Below are 10,638 nucleotides of genomic sequence, written 5' to 3'. Positions count from 1 at the left end.
TAAAACTGGATTAGGCCATGTCTAGCCATTGGGCCATTCCAGAATAGGAGCCTCCCAAGTTGTTGCTCCCGGGCATGGGAGTGATAACTTAATAGCAGCCCGTGATCCAGGGAGGAAAAGTGTGCACGGTTGGTGCTTGTTACTAGGAATGGTGGTGTCTCGTAGCCTTTCCGAGGAGGAATGCATACGAGGAATCCTAACGTCGCCTTGTGTGGCCGGTTCGCGGGGATTTGATCAGTTGGTTAGATTTGAAGGGGTGATGTTACACGCATGAAATGAGCCATGCGTCGTAGTAAATGCGTAATAATGGCTAGGCATGATGATGCCCTACGTCTTCCCAAGCAGGTGCGTGCCCGTGCACGCGCTTTCGACACTTCTTATAAATAGGAGAGAGCAGAGTTCACTTTTTCTTTTTTACTTCACTCTATTCTCAGCTTTCTCTGCTCGTAGTCTCCTCGCGCCTTCGTTAACTGCTGTTCTCCTCCGTCCAAAGTTGCTCGACCCCTGCATAAAATTGGATAGAATCTGCACTTTTCCGGTGAGTGTTGGTATCTGACGGTAGTTCTGCCACTTTTAGACGCCGGCGCCGACGGAGGCATATAGGAGACTTAGGATTTTTATCATATTTGGCCGTTCGGGGACCGTAGATATGGCGAGTGGACTTGTAGTTGGGGAGGTTCATGAGTTTCTCGGTGGATGTTGGCCGTAATTGGGGTTTGTGCGGCGGATTGTACAAGTATTGCGGTAGTCCTTCATGCGAAATTTAAACTCAGGTGTCAACGAGGTCCTTCCCCGCTAGGGATGGAAACAGGGCGGGTCGGAGACAGTTGTTACCTCCCCCAAACCCAAATTCGAATCCCCAAACAATCTTTGTTCCTCGCCCTAGACCAAACGGGGATGGAGAATTAAAATCCAAACCCGACCCAAATGGATTCAGTTTAGGTATCCCCGCCCCGCCACCATCCATTTAGTGAAATTAATATTTTTAATAGAAATACTTGATTTTTTCAAAATTAAATACTTTATAAATAATAAAATGAAACAATTTCAAAAAAAAATCATACATACATTTCAAATATTTTAAATAATAAATATAAATCAAAATATAAAAAATTTGGCCACATATTTAATATTCTAAATTATCAAAACTATATAATAATATACACAATGAAATAAACGGGGCAGGTTCGAGGACGGAATCGGGGTGAGTACTAGTGTTTCCATTCAAAGCGGGTTTTCCTCGTCAACTTCGAGGCGGGTTCGGGTGGGTATCCACGGGTACGGGTTTTGTTTCCATGCCTATTCCCTACAAAGATCTAGGGTTTTGCCTCCCCGGGGAGGAGTTAAATCCCACCGAGGAGGATTTTGTGGAATTCCCTTTATTGTTGTCTGTTGTTTGAGTAAGGGCTCTGGCTGAGGACATCGTCCTCGCTGCCTTCGTGTGTGCCCTTTTACTTGATGAGTGTTGTCAGGGTGGATTTTATTTCGAATTCACTTTTCTCCATTACTTTTTAGGTATAAATGGCCAGTAATGTCGAGGATGATACCATGAGTAAAGTCAGTTATAGTTCCAAAGATGGTAGCTCGATCGACCAAAACATCCCTGAGCATGAAGCAATGGAGCAAAACGTGTTTGAACAAGATGCATTTTGGTCCTCCAGGGAGGAATGGATCGCTCTTGGTCCTCGAGGAACGACCTTGATCTTCGTCGAGTCTCCCGAGAAGGTGTTCGTAACTGTGGCGGAGGAGATAGACCCCATGTGTCGAGGAAAATTGTCTGATATTATTTGATGTTTGTTGATACATTTTTTAGGCTTTAGAGGAAGTTGAAAAGAATTTTGTTACAATGAGAACTATGCTTTCTGGATATGGGGAATCAGAACCGAATTTAGACCAGGTTTCAAAGCTTGTTGAGGAATTATGTAAGGACTCGTAATTCACAATCTGCCTACACTTGGATAGGAAGTAAGATTCTGATACAGAACACTATCATATGCATGCAGTCGAGTTAATTGATTTCTCATTGTTGGTGCTTGAATTTTGATACAGGCTAAAAAGGATTTAGTTCACTGTTGGTCCATATTATTGAAACAAAAGGTTGACTCAAATGATTGATGTGTAGAATACATTGAACAACACTTTGAATTACTAGACGTTCTTGTTGTATAGTAAGATTCTTACTCCGTCACCTTTTTTTGCTCTTTTAATGTGGAAACACTATCATTACTAATTGCATTCATAGTTGTTTTTAGTTTTTCAAATTGATATCACAAAATTATCGGGCACTGTCATTCTGTTTATACTATAAAATTGTTTATCCAATTTTCAAAGTACTGAAAATAATGCCAAGAGTCATGGGAGACATTTTATGGCAGTTTAACAATAACCAAACCTTATCCGACTAGGTTGAGTTAGCTACATTGATCAAACAATAATATAATATACTGATATATGTCATTGGAAAATAACAGCAGTTCTAACTTTTTAATCTGCAAAAATTATGCATATTATTCATCTAGTGTGTATAGAATGCTGAGTTGATACATGATAGAATAATGAGTTGTTTCTGTTTAAAATATCTTGTTAAAAATTTGACATGCTTTTTGTCCATGTTACTATATACTATTATTATGTTTTATTGTTATGTATTACTCGGAAGAGTCAGATCAATGTCAGAAATGTGGTCTAGTGTTAGTGTTGTGTCCAAGTTAGGGGTTGAAATAGGCTGGGTCGAGCTAGGCTTTGCCAAGTGTAAGCCTGAATTGTAAAAAAAATTGAAACCTAAGACTGACCTGTAGCATGTTGCAGGCTTATTTTTAGGCCTGAGTCTAGCCTTTTTGAAGGCCTGGTTAGCCTACATAAAAGTTTGTTTGTTTTAGACATATGTAAATAAGCAATTAAAATAATGTTTAAATAGACTAACTAACTAACAAAAAGGCCAAGAGACTAAAAATTTGTTTGCATTAACTTATTTTAACTTACCTATTATCATAAGTTTTGCGAGACTATTTGTTTAAGAGAACTAATGAAAATAATGTTCATCACGTGTTTTCATCTTATTTTCACAAGTTCTTCAATATAAACAAGTTTTATTTATGTATTTTAATTCAAAGTACAAAATATAACATAATGATAATAAAAAAATATTCATATTTATTTAAATAGGTCGGTCTGATAGGCTTAAAAGGTTTTTTTTTGGGTCTAAGGCCTAACCTTTTAACTAAATAGACTTATAAAAAAACCTATGCCTTTTCTATTTTAAAAAAATGTGTGGCCTGACCTGAGCTTGTGTATGCTAGCCTGTAGGTCCCTGTTATCGGCCTGGCCTATTTCCACCCCTAGTCCCGCTGTCCGTGTCAGAGTCTCTGCTGCATAGAAATTTACACCTAGATATTAACATGTCGATGTAAGTAGACAATTGTCTAGTGCTATGTGATCAATGTGTTTAGTTTAAGTAGTTCCTGACATCTTTGTATTTATTTCCGAGCAGCTATGATAACAAAGAAATTGTGTTGAGCTCTGGCATAATGTTGCGAGAGTGCATCAAATTTCCAAATCTTGAAAAGTGAGATATTTATTGTTTGACTTTCTAACATTTTGGGTGTTTTTATATTCATATTGGAATCTGCAAGCTTTGCGTTGTTCATTAAATTTGTAGAGTTGCCTAACTTTGAGGTTTCATCAGATGCATTTTCTACATTTAAGGTCAGTTTTGAATTCTTTCTCGCCTCTTCAAGTCTTATAACGACTTACCTTGGTTTTGCCTACAGCTATTTCATACATCTCTTTTGGATATGCTTGCTTTACATGACCTTCTCACTAAGCATGGAAATATGGTTGCCGAATTTTCGACAGCTCACAATGATGAAGTTTGCGCCCTCCTTGGCATGCTTATCTTATTTGAACATATCAAGGCAGCACAAAATGGTGCTTGAGAAACAATTGTTTTTTTCTAATAGGACTTCTATTCTCAGTTCTTTGATCAATACGAGAACCTCTTGACGTCTCCTAATTACGTCACAAGGAGGCAATCTATATAGGTTTATTCTGTTCTGCCAACAATTTTAAATTTTTTTTCTTTCCGATCATCTTTTTTATTTTAATAATTAAATTTATATGGATTTTAACTTCTCTAGGATTTTCTTTTGGAATCTCCCAATACCCAGATAATGAAGCGCTACATCTTAGAAGTTCGATATTTGAAAGTCATGATGACATTGTTGAAGGTATAAGACCAGCTCCAACGGAGAGTTCGTCGCTCGTTTTTCCAAGCTGGCAACATATTTTGTCATTTTCAAAGAAGTACAGCTGGGCAACGTTGAAAAGAGTTACAACGTTCTTTAACTTTTTTTATATTATAAAATTCAAATGGGACCCAATATGAGAAAGAATACACCATTAGAGTAAAGTTAATATTATATAAAATTCCTGTCTTAAATAATATAAAATTTAATATGAATTAAATATTACTTTATAAAGTAAAGTTGTGGGACCCAACATGAGTTCTTCAAAGTTGCACCATTGAAGTGAAAAATTAATCGAGGTGCTTCAAGCTGAAGTGGCTTAATAGGTCCCACAAAGAACCCAAAAATGGATTCATGGTTGGAGATGCTCTAACTCCTCTCAATCATGTGTTATTGTGTAATATTCCTATTTTTCCACGTGACTACTTAATACGCTTACATGGTTGAGCAGAATTCAAGTAAAAACATTCAGTTATCAGCTTTTCACATTTTCAAGGTGATCTTTCCCCTTCATGTTATCAAGTGAATCGACACATGTGTACATTTCGACCTTTGTTTTATTTATTCTTATAACATGTTTATCCAGATTTTTGTCGCTAATCCTAATAAGCCTTGAGATGTGAAAATTACTCTCGGGAACAACCGAGAGAAGCTGCTAGGATTGCTTCATAACCTATCACCAGGAAAAGGTTATTATGTTTTCAGTTGATTTAAAATATACATTTACATAGTATTCTTCTCAATATTTGAAATTAAATTTCCTTTTGAGTAACTAATCTGAACTTTTTTTGGGTTTTCAAGTTCAGAAGATGAGCAATTTGAAAAGGAAAAGGAGTTTATCATCAAGGAAATTGAAAGAATATCTGTATAAGTAATTTGTTGCAAGGATTTTATATTGGTGTTTTGTAAGCAACTAATGAGTTTGTGGAAAAGACACCATTTTTTTGGTATTATATATTGTAATAAAAATTAAATGAAAGGTATAAATTGATATTGTTAGATTGAACGTCATCACCATTTTTTGGATTTTGAACATGGTTGATACTCAGGGTTGTGAATATGAGTTTCTAGTGGTTATTATCACATCGTCTAAGAAAAATTAAAGACATAAACCAATAACATTACTCTATACTAATAGTAATTAGGTGAGTTATTTTTAAAAAGTAGCAATCAAGGTGAATTCCATCAAGAAAATATAGTAGTTAGGTGAAAATGCCTTTGTCACCCCAAAAGAAAATTGTCACACTCAATGAAAGAATTTTTTACCTATACGCTTTTCCAATATATTAATTTCATAGCAACAATTTTTTTAGTAAATACAATTTTTATTTTTATAAATTATAAAGTATTTTTTTTATAAGATTTAGTTGCTACAATTTTTTTATTTATATTTAATTTTTTAACTTGTAATTTTGAATAACAAAAATATACTAGTTAATTAAATGAAAACCATAACTACAAAAATGAACGTCTTATGGATCAAAGTATAAGACACAACCTTATTGTTGGGACTTCCTAATCGATTAGGTTCCATATATACCACAGTGTCACATTTGCTGCCTTTGTGCCATAAGTATGATGTTGCGTTGTCTCAACATCATCCTCATTAGTCTCATTCTCGGGCAAAAGGTTTGACATCATCAGGACTAGAGGATGTACTTATTTTGTTGGGACTTATTTTCGTTGCGTCTCATGCCATTGTCAAATTAAATTAAAGTTGATCCATTAGGTCTCATGTATTAGTTAAATTAAATAAGTGCCGTCCCTATTCACTCCCATAATTGTTGTTGAAGATATTCTTGTTTTATTGTAGGTTGAGATCTTTTTGTTAAAATTACCAGTATTCAACCACAATTAAGTCCAGTGAAATTACTTTTGTTTATATTTTTGAATAATACTCATTGACTATTTAGAATGAGGATTATGAAAACAATGTACGAATAAATATATTGAATTTTATTGATATAATTTTATTGAATCATATTGAATTATTATTAATAAATATATATTTAAAAAAACAATGTAAGCATCTTATATTATGATTGTATATTTTATACAAAAATATAAACAATTTTAAAGTTTTTAGTTTATAAAAAATAATAATATATTTTTTAATATAATTAAAAATATTATAAATTTTGCAAAGTGTAAAAATATAAACAAAATTTTATATACTAATTAAAGAAAACAAACCAACCAACAAATAAAAAGTAAACAAACCAACAAATAAAAAGTAAACAAACCAACTGTTGTGAAAAACGATACCAATAACAAAGTATAATAGGGAATTATAGGGGAGAAGAAGAAGAGGAACACAAGAATTGGTTATAACTGCTATTCTTTCACTTTCTCTTAAAACAAGATTACAAGTTTACAAGAATAACAAATAACCTCTCTCACCCTAAATTAGGATTTGCAGCTTAGCAATGATGAGAGACTAGTATGCTATTTATAATAAAACCTAACATACTAACTAATGGGCTTTTTCCACAAGGCCCATTACACAAGCCAACTTAATAAACAAGCTAACTTAACAAATTAGGGTTTAAACACTAAAACCTAATTTAACATGCTAACAACCCTAGCATCTTCGACACAAGCATGTGAACAACCTTCGACATCATGCTTAACCCTGTCGAACCAAGAAGCTACCCTTCGGCCATACTAGAGTTCGATCCAATATCTCACAAATCTCCACCTTGGATCTAACTCTACAACATCAAGGGAACACACTAGCTTTCTTCATGCAGCTTTATCAACTGCATACAGTGGAAAAACTTGCAACTCGGCAATGTCTTGGTGATCATATCAGCAGCATTGTCTTCAGTCGAAACCTTCAGCACTTGGACTTCTCCACGCTCGATTACTCCTCTGACGAAATGCAGCCTCACATCAATGTGCTTAGTTCGCTCATGATAGGCTGAATTCTTCGACAGGTGTATTGCACTCTGACTATCACATTTAACAGTGATACTTCGACCTTGAAGTTTCAGCTCCTTTGCAAAACCTTCAAGCCACAATGCTTCTTTCACAGCTTCAGTGAGAGCAATATATTCCGCTTCAGTGGTTGATAGAGCAACAACCTTCTGAAGAGTTGCTTTCCAACTAATTGTTGTGCCAAACATAGTGAAAACATATCCAGAAATAGACTTTCTAGAATCCATACAACCTGCATAATCAGAGTCGACATATCCTTCTATTACTGCTTTACTATCTTCACCCAAGGCTCCACCATAAATTAGGACTCTATTCAGAGACCCATTTATGTACCTTAAAATCCACTTCAATGCTTGCCAGTGAGCCTTTCCAGGATTCGCCATGTACCTGCTTACAAGACTGACTGCGTAAGCTATGTCGGGTCTAGTACAGACCATAGCATACATCAAAGAACCAACTATATTAGCATATGGGATGCTATTCATATAGGCTATTTCGACATCAGTACTGGGACACTGATCAACACTCAGCTTGAATTGAGGGTTTGTTGGAGTCACAACTGGCTTCGAATTCGACATACCAAACTTTTCAAGAATCTTCCGTAGATATGCCTCTTGAGATAGACATAACTTCGACTTCTTTCTATCTCTTCGAATGTCAATTCCAAGAATCCTGGAAGCAGCTCCCAGATCCTTCATATCGAACTCCTTATTGAGTTCAGCCTTCACCCTCATCACATCTTCAACATTGTTGCTTGCTATGAGAATATCATCCACATAAAGTAACAAAATAACAAATGAATTACCAGGTCGAAATCTGAAGTAAACGCAGTGGTCGAACTGACTTCTAATGAAACTTATGCGTGCCATGAACTTGTCGAATCTCCTATTCCACTGTCGAGGAGATTGTTTCAGCCCATACAAAGATCTCTTTAACTTGCACACATAATCTTCCTTCCCCTTTTCGACATACCCTTCAGGTTGCCTCATCAGGATCGTTTCATCTAGATCACCATACAAGAACGCAGTCTTCACATCCATCTGTTCCAGTTCAAGATCGAACTGTGCCACGATGGCAAGCAACATTCGAATGGACCTATGCTTCACAACAGGAGAAAACACATCATTGAAGTCGACACCTTCTTTCTGAGTGAAACCCCTTGCAACTAACCTTGCCTTGTATCTTTTCGACGTCACTCCTTCAATTCCTTCCTTAACTTTGAAAATCCATTTACAGCTGACTAACCTTGCCCCAACAGGTTTCTTGATCAGTTCCCAAGTATGATTATCATGAAGAGATTTCATCTCATCATCCATGGCCTTCAGCCATTCAGTCTTATTTCGACTCCTCATAACTTCCTTATAGTCTCTAGGTTTTTCGTCTAGAACCTCACTTGCAGAGATTAAGGCATAAGCTATAAGATCTGCATATCCAAGTCTTTGAGGTGGCTTGATGACTCTTCTCGACCTATCTCTCGACAATAGGTAGTCATCGTCAGTTTCCTCAACTTCAGCATCTTCTGCTTCTTCTTCGACTTCATCTGGGATATGCAATTCAGCATCAACATGCTCCACCTCAACAGGAATCTCTACCTGTTCCAGCTCTTCGTCAGATGTTTCTGTACTTCGACCAACATCATCAGTTTTCTTAAAAGCCATTTTAGCTTCATTAAAAACTACATCTCGACTGGTGATACACCTCCTGTGACCTGGCTCTAGGCACCATAGCCTATAAGCTTTGACTCCTTCAGGGTATCCCATGAACATGCATTTCAGAGCTCTAGGTTCGACCTTGTCTTGCCTAATGTGAGCATAGGCTACGCAGCCAAATACTCTCAGTTTGTCGAGATCTGGTGGATGTCCCGACCAAACTTCTTCAGGTGTCTTCATATCTAACGCTGTCGAAGGACATCTGTTTATCAGATATGTTGCTGTCGAAACAGCCTCAGCCCAGAACACCTTTGTTAACCCCGCACTAGTCAACATGCATCTGACTCTTTCCAAAATAGTTCGATTAAACCTTTCAGCCAAACCATTTTGCTGTGGAGTACCTACAGTAGTTCTATGCCTTGCAATACCAGAGGCAGCACAAAAACTGTCGAATGCCTCATTGCAAAATTCAAGGCCATTGTCGGTTCTCAACCTCTTGACCTTTCTGCCAGTCTGATTTTCAACCAGAGTCTTCCAACTTTTGAAATTCTCAAAAGTTTCATCCTTAGTCTTCTGGATGAATACCCATAATTTTCTGGAATAATCATCTACTATGGATAGAAAATACCTTGCTCCTGAATGTGATGGACACCTTGCAGGCCCCCAAAGATCAGCATGGATGTAATCAAGGGATCCATGTGTTCTTTGTTTGCCTTTGTTGAACTTCACTCTGCAAGATTTTCCAAGTACACAGGGTTCACAAAACTTCAGCTTTTCGATTTTGTCTCCACCAAGCAGATTTTGTTTCCCTAATTCGACCAGACCCCTTTCACTGACATGGCCCAATCTCATGTGCCAGATTTCTGTCTTCGACAAAGGTTTCGTGGATACAACATTTGTCGAACCACTTACAACTTCAGCCTCAAGGGTATACAAGCCTTGTTTCTTCACGCCTCTCAAGACTTCCTTCGACCCCTTCATGACTCTTAGGATGCTTTTCTCTCCTTGGAAAACATATCCTTTCTTGTCGAATTCACCAAGAGAAAGCAAATTTCTCTTCAAATCAGGAACATACCTGACTTCAGTCAACAACCTTATTGACTCATCATGGAGCTTGAATCTCACAGATCCAACACCTGCAATCTTGCAAGCCTTGTTGTTTCCCAGCAATACTGATCCACCATCTTGATCACATAATTCCTCGAACAAGTCTTTGTTTGGAGTCATGTGCCAAGTGCAACCTGAATCCATAATCCACTCCTTCTTAGAGTCACTGCTTGAAACCACAAGAACATCAGATGATTCGAAATCATCTTGAACAATGGCAGCGTTGCCATTATCCTTACCTCCATGATATTTCAAGCGTTCAGGGCACACCTTTCTTGTGTGACCCTCCTTCTTACAATGGTAGCATCAAATGCCAGATGCTTCGCCACTGTAAGTCTTCGAGTGGCTTTTGCCTTTCTTCTTGTCGAACTTACCATCCTTTCGTAAGAGTTTTCCTTTAACGGCCAAACCTTCGCCAACAGTCGAAGGTTTATGCTCCTTTCGTTCATTCAAGTCCTTAGAGTACAAGGCTGATTGAACTTCTTCAAACGTCAGGGACTCCCTTCCATACAAGAGAGTTTCTTTGAAGTGAGCATGTGATCGAGGCAAAGAACACAATAGTAACAGCGCTTGATCTTCATCATCGATTTTCACATCAATATTTTCAAGATCAAGAATCAACTTGTTGAACATATCCAACTGCTCAGCCAATACTTTGTCTTCAATCATCTTGAATGAATACAAAGCTTGCTTCAGGTAGA

At 37.1% G+C, this 10,638-nt stretch overlaps 1 pseudogene; it reads left to right on the top strand.

The window, feature by feature from the left end:
* The first annotated feature begins 1,521 nt into the window (after positions 1-1,521).
* Positions 1,522-5,115, top strand: LOC131598075 (uncharacterized; annotated as a pseudogene).
* The last annotated feature ends 5,523 nt before the right edge of the window (positions 5,116-10,638 follow it).

This window comes from Vicia villosa, linkage group LG4, assembly GCF_029867415.1.
Source record: "Vicia villosa cultivar HV-30 ecotype Madison, WI linkage group LG4, Vvil1.0, whole genome shotgun sequence".
NCBI classification, from domain to species: Eukaryota; Viridiplantae; Streptophyta; class Magnoliopsida; order Fabales; family Fabaceae; genus Vicia; species Vicia villosa.
The sequence above is the reverse complement of the archived record's forward strand: the minus strand, read 5'-3'. Positions and strand labels throughout refer to the sequence as shown.